The 15213-nt window shown below is 39.8% G+C and overlaps 2 pseudogenes; both read left to right on the top strand.

Annotated features, from left to right (window-relative positions):
- Window positions 1-5156: 5156 nt before the first annotated feature.
- Window positions 5157-7690, top strand: LOC148869366 (uncharacterized; annotated as a pseudogene).
- Window positions 7691-12533: 4843 nt separating this feature from the next.
- On the top strand, window positions 12534-14503 carry LOC148869365 (uncharacterized; annotated as a pseudogene).
- The last annotated feature ends 710 nt before the right edge of the window (window positions 14504-15213 follow it).

The raw sequence follows: 15213 nt of genomic DNA, 5'->3' as shown, positions 1-15213 counted from the left end.
AGTTGCACACCGGCTCGTTCCTGCCTTTGTCGGATTGCCTTCATCCGATGAACAATTTCTTCTTTACTGTCCATGCTCACACTTGCAACATAGGAGGCCCAAGATAAGTACAAGGCAGGCAAGATAAATTTAGTTCGACAAACAAAAGTAAAAGGAAACAGATCGGCCACCCTTTCCATCAGCCCGACGAGCATCAGCATCTCCGAGCATGTGTACGCGATAACGTCGATTTTGTGGGTCATGCTCAGGGTCAATCTCTCCTCCCAAGTAAGCGCCGACCATTGGGGCTGCAGTAGAGACGTCCTCGGCCCCCGCAACTCGGCAAGAAAAGGAAGACCCTAGGGATTCACACAAAGAAGAACGACTCCTTTCAGTGCTTCACCGAAGAAGGGGCCCCGACCAACGACCGAATGTTCCGCTGGGTGGAGAAGTAATAGTACCCCTGCTGGTGGTGTTTGAGTTAGAGCATAAATCTCACTATCCCCAGGGTCAGTTCAATATCGCGGACGACACAATAGGACATAAGGCCGAGTAGAAGCCTAAAAGAGTTCGATATCAGCTGCATCGGCAACACCCTGTACCATTTTAGCACCTTGACGAACCCCTTTCTCAACGGGAACCTCAGCCCGGCCTCCAAGTATTGTTCATAAACACACAACTCACCGGGCTGAGCATCAGTGGCCATCTCCCCTAGCAGCTGACACCTTATCTGGTATTCCACGGGAATGGCATATGTAGCTCGGATCCAAGCCATATCCTCGGGCATCAAGACGTCAGGTGTGGTACCGAACCGACAACCTACCCGAAGAGGAAGCTCCATCTCCATATCGGAGGGACCAGCCTCAGCTTCCTCAATTTTGGTAGCCACGGAGTCTCTCAGCTCAGGCTCGTAGATCGAACCACGAGAAGAGCTAGAACCAAAACTATTGGAGGACCCGAATGAGAAAGAGGACCAACGAGATGAAGAGGACATACCGGGCAATTTGTGAAGCCAAACAACGAAAGCTACCGAGCTACTCGTCGAGCTATCTACCAAGCTATCTGCCGAGCTGTCTACCGAGCTATCTGCCGAGCTGTCTACCAAGCTATCTGTCGAACTATGTGACCGACGAATCTACGAAGCAGTGGATGGCAAACTCTTGTAAGCGATACTGAGGATAGGGAAGGGGGGACCACTTTTCCCTTTTATAACTATCAAGGGCATAGACCGAGGAGAGATCAATGGTGTAGATGAAGCACCACTGACAATGCCTCGGAAGGCTAACCGATGCGACCAATAATGTATGGCAGGAAGCCTCGGAAACAGAAGCGGCACCCTCGGCAGGCAGCAATTGAGCCCATTAATTGCGCTAGTTCAGCTACTGTATCAGTCCAACCTTCAACGCGGAGACCCGCCGTACTAGTCCAGCCTTTGACGCAAATCCTCGGCTAGGCCATTCAAATCCTCGAACTAGGCGGCTTATGGCCACAAGGCCACGTAATGGTCAGGCCAAACATTCCCCCTCCTCGACAGCAGAACTAGGGGAGTGGTTCGGGAACCAAAATTTTGGTTCTCATTTAAGTTCTACAGCCAACATCGAATGACTCCTCGGCAACGACCAACACGACATGGATGATACGCATGCTCGGATGTTTCTCAACCGGGCAACGAACCTAGAAAACTTCATTCCTTGACTTCAGAATTGGGGGAGTGGTGTTTGGGTCATGGCTGAGCTGGCCTTGCAAGACACGTGGCCACCCAACTTTCACCCTACCATGTCATCCTAACTCGGCCGAATTGGCATAGCTTGGCCACGCTGGCCTAGCCCGGCCACGTCGGGATAGCTCAGCCATGTCGGGCTAGCTCGACCAAGCTACACTATTACTGTGGTACCCCATCTTATCCTTCCCGCCACATCGACTACACGTCATATGGATGAGCACAACTATGGGTAATGAGGAGTAAGGAAGACGACTCCGTTGGGGAATGGGACTCTACCCCGAATACCTCGGCGACAAACTTCATTCCGACAACCCCGGAAGCCCAATCCAATCAGGACACAGATCTTCGGCTATAAAAAGGTACTCCATGCTCGAGGTAAGGCATCCAAGTTTTGAGATCTACACTGCTACTTAGCTTAGACCGGAATCCTTATAGCTCTGCCCGACCATCCTATCACCTCCTACTAACTTGAGCATTGGAGTTCTTACCCAGGGATAATTCCTCGGGCCTCTGGCTTCTATTTCCTTGATCACATGTCTTGAAGCGCGGCCTCGTCCTTGTAGCTCGGCCCTACCCTGCCAACAAGGACTATCTAATTGCCCTCCTCGATTCATGCACCACCTCGGATTAAACAGCATCAGCATCGATGATGATTTCCCAGAAATTGGCACCGCATAGGATCCTCATCAAAATTTCAAGAATCAATGATTTTTTCTTGTTTAATTGGTTGATTATGCTGATTTTTGCAAAATCAGCCAAAATTTGATTATTGAAATCAGCCCTTTTTCAGGGATCACTTTTTCTAGTGATTTTTTGATTTTTAACTGGTTCCAATTTTTTGAGGATGACATGGCATCCCACATGGCATTGAATAATAACTCTAATACAAAAATAATTGGCTCTTGAAAATCAGTACCAAACAAATTCAAGGCTGATTTCTCAAAAATCAGTTTACATGGCATAAATGATACTAAACAACAAATTTTGACCATTTTTCAAAAATCACTAATTCCAAAAACCACCAATTTCTAAATAATCAACAAGGAGAAATCATCATTGATGCCAAACATCACTTAAATAATCTATATTTAATGGACATCTATCATTTTTCCTACTAAAAGAATAACAACATAATAGATGCAAATTTGTTTTTGAAGAATCAACGGTCTTCTCTTGAAACTAATATCACCCTATAGTCACCGCAGCCTGAGATTTTATGGATTTGACATGTTCTTCAAAACCTTGGTCTATCCATTTCTGCTTCAATGACACTATTGCGACAGTCAGGCTGCTATCCACATCGCCACATATCCTGTCTTTCATGAATGGATAAAGCACATCGGTATTGATTGTTATTTTGTTCGAGAACATATTCTGTCCAAGGCACTTCAGCTTCATCACATATCCATGTCTTGTTAGCCTGCCGATCTGCTCACCAAAGCCTTAAGCCCTGACCGATTTCATTATTCAATGAATCGTGTTATTTCATTATTCTTGACATCCATTTATAGATACAGAATTTGTTATCCACATCAGCAAGGTCAGTTATAACCATACATAAGTCATAGATACATTTATTAGTTAACATTTTACAAAAGATGGTTAACTAGAATTTGGCCTTGGAAGAACAGGACTCTTTATGGTCTACCTGTGTCTAGGGCCTTTGGACTTGCCACACGTTCCATAGATTTAAACCCATCGTTGAATTGATGAGACCAGTTTGAAACACTACATGGTGGAACCATTCAATAATGGACTTGATCCCTTTGACATGTGGCAAGTTACAAAGGCTCTAGCGGTCAAAATCTAGAGACCCCTCAATAAATGTGTACAATCCATGACTCCAATGTTTGAAATAAAAACAAAACATCACATAAACTGACTGGTGTGTTTGGTTTAAACACTTGCATGCTCATATGTGAAAAACTTTTTTGCTTAGGCTTAATTTGAAAAGAATACAAATACAAATAAGTGCAGTATAAAATACATAAAAAATATAAGGTTTTGTGTTTTAGTACACCTTTCAAACTGAACCTTAAGGCCATACGTCATTGTTTTTGAAAAGTTTTGTACTTTGATATTAAGGGGATATTTAGTTCCATGGGTGTTTACTAAAAAGCGTTACTACATCAGTGCCAGAATTAATTCAAAATGCCGATTTCACAGCTTTCAGCAGGATTCGATTCCATATTTGTGGTGGGGGTGTATTTGGACGAGTTTCCACATTCCAGGTGATCCAACCCAAGAAGAAAGCATTTGAGTTGACATTATAAAAAAGAGGGGACGGCTTTGGATATTAAAGCTACAAACCTCAACTGAAATTACAGAAAAAAAAATAATAATAATAATAGAAGCAAGGACTCAAGGAGGCGTGACCTCGTCTTCGTCTTCTTTCTTAAAAGGAACAAAAGTTATTTTTTTTTAACGATTTTTTTTCAACGTTAACATATCGTGTAAGAATGTAAAAAAGGCAAAGCCCAAGCTAATTGTGCACGTAGATTCGTTTTCTGCATTCGTTTAAGCAAACTTTGCATTTAGAATTGGTCAATATAAAATAGATTCGCACGCATCGTGACCAAACAAGATAATGCAAATAAACCGAATGAGGAAATTAGGGTTTATTTTATCACTTCTTGAATGTAAACTCCAATAAGAAACTGTCAGATAAGATAAAAAGAGGAAAAGGATACAAGCAAGGAGGTGTGGCCTCGTCTCGTCTTCCTCTTTTTTTTTTAAAAGATGCAAAAGCTTTTTCTTTAATAATAAATTTTATTTAGTACTGTTCACATATGATGTAGGAGACCATGCGTTCGGTTCTTCGGTCCAAATCAAAAGTCAACAGAATGTTAATAGCAGAAAAAAAGTCAGAAACTTACCTTCTTATGGCATCTAAGACTTGTATTCTGGGGTCCACATGCTTCACTGGGCCTTGTTCCGTTGGAACCTGATTTCTCATTTTAATTTGCTTAGTGTTATGAACAATAATCATATTTCTCATTTTAAACAGTTGTTTTAGCATTTGTGTTGCATTTGATGATAAGAGTATCAAGCAAAGCCCAAGTGGTTTTGCACATGAAATTAAAGTTATTATTTCAACCACTTTTGCACCCAAAATGGAAGCAAACTTTGCAAATAGACTTGGTCAATGCAGAATAGACTGGCTCTGGAATATGGAGAAAATTAATTCAGCCAATCAAAGTCAATATATATCATCAATCATCATCCGTTAATAGAATATGGAGAAAATTAAAGGACCCTTGGATGTGGACTCCAAGAACTGTTTTAATTTGTAGTGTTTGATTTATATTAATTTGCAAATATCAGAGATAAGATAAAATGATTGAATTGAGGCTTTGCTATGTTGCTCCAATGTTTATAAACATGGACCTAGATGGTTGAGCTTGTCACCACCTTCAAATATTAGTTCTTGAAATCAACATCTCATTAAGAAGAAGACATGGCTTCCAAACTTCCTACATTTTCAATCCTTTGGCTTCCGGTGCTGCTTGACTTGCTTCTTCTCTACCTAACATGTGCCTCTGCAGCACCTCTGAATATGCCGAGGCTCGGTGTCATTCGAGACACGACGGAGGTGTTGAGGGGCAGAGTTGCCCAATCTTCCATTCCTTCAGATTTCAAGACCTATTTCTATACACAGACGTTAGACCACTTCAACTACAGGCCTGAAAGCTACACCACCTTTCAACAGAGATACGCAATCAATTCTAAGTACTGGGGAGGTGGCAAGTCCGGCGCTCCAATCTTTGTTTACCTTGGAGAGGAGACCTCTATGGATACCGACCTAAGTGTTATCGGTTTCCTAACTGATCATGCTCCTCAATTCAATGATCTAATAGTATACATAGAGGTAAGATTAATTATATATTGATGAGAGATCATTCAGTTATTGACAGTTTACTTGTATATTAATTAATGACGACCCTTATATATTTTGCAGCACCCGGTACTATGGACAATCAGTCCCGTTTGGCGAGGTTCAAAATGCTAGCACACTTGGGTACTTGAGTTCGTCTCAAGCTCTGGCAGATTATGCTGAAATTATCTTAGAGATAAAGAAAAACTTATCTGCAAATGGTTGTCCTGTGATTGTTATTGGATGCTCTTATGGTGGAAGTAAGTATATATATGTACACGTACTTGACAAATTAACCCATGCATCATAATTGTTATTGGATGCTCTTGATTGTTTCTTTAAATAATACTGTTGTTTGCTTCTCATCACCAGTGCTTGCTTCATGGTTTCGCCTCAAGTATCCACACATAGCCCTTGGCGCACTTGCATCGTCGGCTCCAATTCTTTACTTTGACGATATCACACCCCAAGATGGATATCTTTCTGTGGTTTCCAGGGATTTTAGAGTAATATAATTAAGCAGCAAAGCAAAAAAGAAAAAATTATTCAAAAATTGTTTTCATTAATATAATTTCTCCTTCAAGTTCAAACCCGGCCTTAACACAAGATTTAATTTGGGTTGTGTAGGAAACCAGTGAGAGCTGTTATAGTAGTATACTGCAATCGTGGGCTGAAATTGATAAAGTGGCTTCCCAACCCCAAGGTCTTTCGGTACTAAGTAAAAGATTCAACACTTGCGTGTAAGCATATAACTAACTGTGCTATTATATTGCTTACTTCATCTTTAACTAATTAATTTCCTCATTAACTCTTTGTGTCGGCTGCTGTTTCATCTTCATTAATTACTTAGCCCGTTAAACAACTCTGCGGAGCTCAAGAGCTACTTAACATTCAGTATATATGCGGTCGCTGCACAATACGATTATCCTCCAGGCTCCGTTGCTTTGATATGCAGAGGCATCGATGGAACACCCAAAGGAACCGACGTTCTTGGTAAGATCATTGCGGGTGTGTCTGCGTATAAAGGAAACCTCCGATGCCTTAATGTTCCAAGTGCAATTGGACCGGCTGGAAACGTAAATCTTAATCAAAATACTGCGTGGAGTTGGCAGGCCAATTATTAATTTGCATTGTCAATGTCTTCTGCTTTTTATTATTTTTTTTTTCTAAATACTTTGTTACTTAATTTCATCACTATAATTAATTAGATGGACATGTCTTCTGCTTTTATTATTTGCATTGTCAATGTCTTCTGCTTTATATATATATACAAGTATTGGTTTGAATGTTGTAATTAATAATTAATACCTTAATTTCTATATGTGATAATTATAGACATGTACTGAGATGGTAATGCCTATTGGCGGAGGTATCAACGCTACCCTGTTCCCTCATGCTCAGCATTTTGATCTAAACGCCCGCATCGAGTACTGCAAGAGCTTCTACGGTGTCAGCCCTAGGCCTCATTGGATCACCACCCAATGATTCATTGTACGTGTATCAATGGATCACCACCCCATCGAGTACTACTACTATACTAATTAAGCCTACGTAGTATCAATGGATTCATTGTACGTGTGCAGGATATTAAACGGGTTCTAAAGAGGTTTGGTAGCAACATCATATTTTCAAATGGATTAAGAGACCCTTACAGTATTGCTGGGTACGTGACCAATTATATAAACCCCCACAACTACTTGAGTTGTATATACAGCTTCATTTTTCTATATATCATCAACGTATTTGAGTTGAATTGATTGGGTTCTGTTTTGTACCAGTGTGTTGGGAAACTTATCAGACAGCCTTGTAGCCCTAACTACTAAAAATGGTATTATCTTTATTCTTTTTTAATTTGTTATTTGAAGCATAAGTACTGTAGGTGGTGATTAATGATTCTTCTCAGTGGATTGTAACTTGTTGCAACAAATTTTTCATATACAAATAAAAAGCTTGGATATGTTATAATTTGTGCAGGAGCCCATTGCTTGGATTTACTTCCTGAATCACGAGAACCAAATGACCCAGACTGGTTAACCGTCCAACGAAGCAGTGAGGTCCGAATCATTGCCCAGTGGATCGCACAGTATAAAGCGGATCAGGCTGCAAATTGTTGATGCCTATCATATCATCCTTATTTACCTTCTTTGTCTAACTAAGATTATTGTTTGTTTCATCGATTCTACTTTTAGTTTCCCATATTATCCTCTCTAATAACAACTCCGATATTCCAATGTAATAAGGCAAGCCATCTTGGGTTTAAATGTGCTACCTGCACCTAGCTATGTTTGAATAGTCGGAAGAAGATGTTGAATGTACAAGTTGTTCAAGATAATAATAATAAACCTATGTTATACATGCAACAGCTTAAGCTCCTTTTACAATTTTTACAATTTTCCCTCACTATTTTTTTATTTAAATAATAATGTTTGGGTTATGGTTGAGCTGGTTACGGATGCCATGTGTCACCTACATGACTGTCTTATTTCTTCGGCCACATCAGCACTATATCACTTCTATGGTCTTACTTTATCTCTTTGGCCACGCCGGTTTCACATCACGTGGATAAGTGCAACAAAGACAGGAGATCATCATACAAATAGGAACAATTCCGTTTGGAATTAGTTCTTATCCCGAAGGCTTCGGTAGTTAAGCTAACCCCAACAATCCCATAAGTCTCATCTGATCAAAACATGGATCTTCAGCTATAAAAAAAGTATCTCCCGCTCAAGGTAAGGGATCCAACACTTGATTCCATTCCGTTACTCTATTTAGACCAGCACCTTTCTCTAACTGCTTGGCCCGATCACTCACTTTTCTTGACTAACTTGAGCACCAGAGTATCTTCCTAAGGATAATTCCTCGGTCCTCAGACATTTTCTTGGTTTTGGATCCCACCTCAGCTTTGCCCAATTGGCAGGATCATCTGTCACTATCATTTAAGAAACCCTAAAACCTTTCAAAGCCTTCCACATCTGGGAAATCGACGGAACATCCGAGGAACTGACCAAACAGGGAGACGAGAGGTGGCAGAGAGAGATGTACCAAATTCGCCATGGTGGAAAAGAGTAAGTGGAAGAGGAGGGGAGAGAGAAAGAGAGAAAGGTTGTGGGAAGGAATGGTGGTCATGAACTCCGATCGCAGAGAGCTCTGATCAAACCACCGCTGCCCGTTTGCCATTTGTGGAAGATCACTCGTCTTTTCCCCTGACGAGGTGAGGATCCGGTGCCAAAAGAGGACGATTAGCAATGAGCACCGTCAAGTTCATCGGCGGCAATGAGCACCGCCTACTCACCATGTCGGAAGCAAAGGGCAGAAACTAGTGGAAAGAAGAAAAAGGCGGTGACTCTCTCAAATCCATCTTTCATTTTCCTGCAATCTCTAAACATCTTCAAGTAAACATAAAAAGGGTAGAAAAAGAAATCTGTAATGGCAGAAGCAGAGGACAGAGGGCTTTGGCATGTCGGTGGTTAACAGTGCCTCTCCCTTACAGCACCATAGGTGCACCGCAGGAGACGCATGGTAGCGTTTGTGGTGATACTTAAGAAGCAACATGTTTTGGAGCTTGGAAAACGGAAAAAGAAAGAAGAAGGCTTCTGGTTGATAAATCCAATAAGAGAAACGTAAAAAGAAAGAAGGCTTTTGGCTTTTGGAGGGGTTTTGATATCTGGTCGAGGACCTTGTCTCATCTTGATCTTGAATATGGGATTCCAGCGAAATCCCGTTTTGGGTCGGGACGTAGTCGGTCTAATCTCGCTGTGGAGAGAGGAGTGCTCTTGCAGAGTCTGTGAAGCGAAGCGTCTGAAAGTTTAAAAAGTTGAATAGAAAGTTAGACTTTTTTTTGTTGTAATCTTCGACTTCCCTTTGCTCTCCTTTTTTTTTTTTTCGCTTCCACGTTTGGCAATTCGCTCCACTTAAGAACTTTGATTCGGTTGGTGGGGTAGCTGGAATTGAAAATTTGAAGAAGAATAAAGAGTAAAATAATATTAGTCAATTATCATAAACAATAGATCTAACATTAGTCAATTTTTAAACAGTAAAGATACATTTAGTCAATTAGCTAAATTATTATATGAAATTTACCCTGAATATTATATGAAATAAATTGTAGAGGTGTAAACGATAAACCTGAGCCTCCTTCGATTCAGACCATCATAACCAATAAGCTAACTGGGTCGTTTTGATGGTTCTAGTTTTAACCATCAGCTAGGCTGCTTAGTATAAGAACTGTACAAAAACCAATTCATCAAAGTGCCAAGTCCAGTCCGAATCTAACAAATTAAAATTGGTATTAACAAACAGAGATGGTTTCTATTGGATCTATAGAATAATCCTTAGACTCAATTTGGAAAGAGTACAAATACAAATATATACAGTGAAAATACATACAAAATAATACAAAATATAAGATTTTACACTCTACACATAAAAGCCAAAGCCTGTTATTTGTGCATGCAGGAGCCCATTGCTCGGATTTACGTCCTGCAAAAGTGGACACAAGCAATTGGTTAGACGCGCAATGAAGAAATGAGGTCCAGATCATGTCCCAATGGATTGCACAGTATAATGCCGATATGACATTATGAGAATTATCCCTTTCTTACCTTCCTTCCTCTGTCTAATAATATAATATATATTGTCTCCCATTTCGATCTATAAAATATCAACAACCCCCATATATTACATATATATTCCCATGTAATAAGTCACTTCATCTTCGGTCCAGCAACCTATGTGCTGTACTGCTACCTACTAGATATGTTTCAAACATAAATATTCAGAATTAGATGTTGAATGTTTCAAGTTGTTCAAGATATATAATAGAAATTCTATGTTATATATATATACATGCAGCATAAGCTCCTATTACAATTTCCTTTTATCATTTTTTTAAAACACAAATCTTCATTTTGCACATAAAAAACACACACACAATAGAGGTGAATATATGATTCTTTTTTCAACCATTAGAAGAGTTGAAGGAAATAATTTTTTAGAGCTAGCTAAATTAGTAAGTCAGTGGGGTAAGGGCCACAGAGATGCATGTGGTCTCATTGGATTGGTCCCCCACAAGGGATGGTGCTATAAGTTAGAACAAATTAGTGGGAGATCTCATTGGCATATATACTGCATCATAGGTGCAAGTCGGGCTTTAAGCATGCCTGGGCTTCAGGACCGGGCCTATTCAAATTTTAACAAAATCTCAACCCAAACTTTCCCGAGTTGCACCCCTATACTACTGCATACACAACTTCAAGAGCCTGTGTTTCCACAAATTTGAATCTAAGGAGAGATCAAATCAGTCCCCCCACAATATCCCACAGTACATCCCCTTAGAACATCTCCCGACGATGACATCATCATATCTGGTATTATCATTGGAAGATGTTCCTAATACACAGCGGAGATATACTGTGGACATTATGAGAGACAATCTTGTGGGGGGCTGATTTGAATTCTTCCAAAGAACCCAGATAGCAGGGACCAACAAATCTCCGCTATAACTAACGGGAAACCTTACCAACTAGCAAATTCGCACCTTGTAACATTGGGAAATATATATGGCATCTTTGTGAAAGAGAATAAGTATTAATATGAGACAAAATTCAGAAGCTGATTGTCATTGATTATTATCCAAAAGATGCGCTGAATTATGACTTAGGATGTACTGGGCCAAAGCAAGCCCAAACCAGGGATATGGATTTAAACCTAACAAAAATATTGATTACCACCACGATCTTATTCCTCCTTTTCTGCATCAGCTGTACAAATTTAAGTACTATAATACTAGGTCCATGTTCTTTTGCGCCAAGCCCATGAGTTAAATAGCTAGTCTACTAATAGTCCAATACAACGATAATACAAAAGAACATATGTTACCTAGGCGCCCTCCTTAGCTGGATTGTGGAGGATATGAATATCATCATGTCACTTGCAACTGAATTAGACCCACTAATGGAAATACATTAATACAAACACTGTTGAAGAGGTCGTCTTTGGGCTGGGCCTTTTTCGCTATGGAACCTAAAAAACTGAACCAATCAATCGGCATTCATCCACGTGGTAACTAAGGTCATGGTTTATCAGGCACCATACCAGCATACCCTTAGGACGTTACAACTGTTACAAAAGACTCCGTTTCATCAATTCCATGGATTAGAGACGTCATTTGAAAGTGGAATTTGGTTTCTAGATAAACTCAACTCTATTTCCGCCCACAAGTTCCATTTTGAGCCAGTCTATGAAGACAAGCATATATTCAGCAGTGAATTTCAATTCAACGTTAACAAGTAATGTGGAAGAAATATAGTTGCATTCATTGACCCTGTAATTTCTTCCCTCTTTCTCATCAGACGGTTCACCCAATCGATGAGGTCACACATACATCCAATTCCGGTGGTACGTGGTCTGTTGGATCTCGGATGGAATTGTAGAAGAAAGTCTAAATTATCGGATATACCAATAACATCTCCCTATCTCTTGGACCGGGTCTTATTGACCCATCTCGACGTAACAGAAGTACATAACCAGCTTTACTTTTCACATATTAATGGCCTCAATATATAAGACCTATCTGACGGTCCTTATAATGTCCTAACGTATCCATTTTAGAGGTCTAAATCAAGGGGTCAACAAAGAACTTGGAGTCATTCTTTTAAACTTATCTCAGTTAAAACCAACCCATATTTAACCCGTCACTTGCCATCTTTTTCTCTATAATTCTACCAATTAAAAATAGGTATTCCACATCGTCATTTGTTGTTAACAGGAGGCGGCCCCATGGGTTATCATACTTCGTCATTGGAATGGATGTATTGTAATAAATAAATTAATTGATGATTATTTTAATTAAATAACGACCAGACAAAGCACAAAGCTGTTTCTGAGGTGATTATAAATATGGATCAGGTTGGTTGATTCTGTGGCCTTGTATCAGTCTCTAAACTTCTCACCAAAAACATGGCCATGAACATTCATATATTTTCAGTCCTTTGGCTTCCATGGCTGCTTCTACTCCTCATAACATGTGTGTCTGCTGCAACACCTTCCATTAAACCAACGCTTGGCATTAGAAACTTGATAGGCCCCAGAGCGACTGCACCATCTTTCTTTCCATCCCAAGACTTCAACACATACTTGTACACGCAGACACTCGACCACTTCAATTACAGGCCTGAAAGTTACACCACCTTCCAACAGAGATATGCGATCAATTTTAAGTATTGGGGTGGTGCCAAGTGCCAACTCCAGCGCTCCGATCTTTGTTTACCTTGGAGGGCAGTTCCCTTTGGATTTCTATCTCCCTGATATTGGCTTCCTAACTGATAATGCTCCTTCATTTCAAAGCTCTTCTAGTATATATAGAGGTGAAGGAAGATTGAAACCTAATATATCTGTTTGATGTAATAATCCATTTCAAGATTTACTGTTACTGATGATGAGCTCATGCATGTTAATTATATTTGATCGATCATGATTTAACCCATATGCTGTGAATGATTTTCAGAGGAAAATGATCCTTAATTAATTCCAACTATTATTTATTTGTCATACTTATGTTAGGAATTAATGCAACTGTTGTTTCTCTACAGCACCGATATTATGGAAAATCAATCCCCTTTAAGTCAAGAATAGAAGCCTTTCAGAATGCTAGCACACTTGGGTACTTGAGCTCGTCTCAATCTCTAGCAGATTATGCTGAGATTATCTTAGATATAAAGAAAAACTTGTCTGCAACTAGTTGAATGCCCTGTGGCCGTTGTTGGAGCATCATATGCTGGAAGTAAGTGCTTAACAGACCCACTCTAGATCTGCTCTGATGATGAATTATTATTGTCATGGTTGGCTTGCTTCTTTAATAAGTACTCATGCTTTAATTTCAGTGCTTGCTGCATGGTTTCGCCTGAAATATCCTCACATAGCCATTGGGGCGCTTGCATCGTCCGCTCCAATTCTTTACTTGGATGATATCACACCCCAAGATGGAATTTTTTCCATTGTTACCCAGGATTTCAGAGTAATTATATATATAGCAACGAAGTTCATCAATATATATAATTGCGTGCCATCAGTCCGTTAACAAGATCAAATTATTAATAGTGTTATGTTTCTGTTTTGGGTTATTTAATTTGCAGGAAGTGAGTATGAATTGCTACAACGTCATACGACAATCATGGTCTGAAATTGATAAACTTGCTTCCCAACCCAATGGCCTTTTATCATCAGTGTTTTGCAAAATGGTATGGTTATAATCATCTGAATTATTAATATATATGGTTCACCACCCCCTACATATGGGGCACCTGTGTTCCCCAATTGCTGAAGTTTTAGGTATGACCTGTGAGATATATAGCTATATCCACTTACACAAGCTTGTTTGTGCAGGATCCCATATGTTGGATCTACTTCCTGCATTACCAAGTGACCCAGACTGGTTGGTAATCCAACGAAAGAGTGAGATCACAATCATCGACCAATGGATTGCACAGTACTATGCGGATCTACGCGCTGGAAATTAAGCCCTTGAAAGAATCATGCATGCACATGTACATGTATAACATCCATCTAAAAGGGACATGCATGTTTGAATAAAAAGTTACAGAGAATCCCATGGCTTAGAGATTTTCTTTCTTTTCCTTAAAGTAGCTGCTAGCTAGCCCTGTTGCTAAATAACTGGATCCCCATATTGTAACTATATATATATAGAACAAGACATGTATCTTTAATCTTTTTGGGTTGTATTAAACTATTATATTAGAAAGTAATTAATGCTGTTTATCAACTTTGATGGAATTTTTGAGTTTTGCTTATTTCAGCTCCACCCATCCTCCTTAGTCCCAACAATTCAGACTGTACTTGTTGCTCGATCCTCATATGTAAAAGTGATCTTGGGGTGCAAATTAAGCATCATCTGCAGCCTGAATGTGTAAGATTTATACTCTAGAATCTGGTCAAGGGTAGTTTGGGTATTTGGTCAGGGTTAGTTTTACTGATTTGGAAGGAGGGTAATTTTGGTAATCCAGTCAAGGGTATTTTGGGAATATGGTCAAAGGGGGTAATTTGGTAATCTGGTCAACGGGGGTATTTTGGTAATTTGGAATGAAGGGTATTTTTGGTAATCCTAGTCAAGGGGCAATTTTGTAATTTGGAATGAAGGGTAATTTTGATAATTTGGTTAAGGGTATTAGTGGGTTCAACGATGGATTGTAGGGATTTGGGGGTTGAGATTTGGGTTCTTTGGATCCTTTGGGTTTCGGTAGGGTCAGAATGGTTTGATCTGTGTTCGAGGGTGAGTTGGGGGTTCAGACAGAGGACCGAGCAAAAATTGGGTGCTAGTAGCTGCCCCTCTTTGTTGTGACTTGTGAGGTAGGAAACTACGTAACAACAAAGACCAAAAGAAGCAAATGGAGAACAGAAACCTCACGAAAAATCTCCTGGGTAAAAACGAACAGAAATCTGCGATAAAAGCAGCTCATCATATTAACCAACGTACTTTTGCCAAGGCAACCCATCCTAGGTAAAAACCTCACGAAATTAGGGTTTACTTGTGAAAACTACTATTTTTTAGAAAAATGACCCATCCTGGGTAAAAACCTTACGAAATTAGGGTAAATTTGTAAAAATGACTTTTTTTTAGGAA

Source organism: Nelumbo lutea, chromosome 2 (assembly GCF_056320005.1).
Source record: "Nelumbo lutea isolate HS-2025 chromosome 2, American lotus-T2T, whole genome shotgun sequence".
Classification (NCBI taxonomy): Eukaryota; Viridiplantae; Streptophyta; class Magnoliopsida; order Proteales; family Nelumbonaceae; genus Nelumbo; species Nelumbo lutea.
Note: the sequence above shows the minus strand (reverse complement) of the source record. Positions and strands in the feature narration are given on the sequence as shown.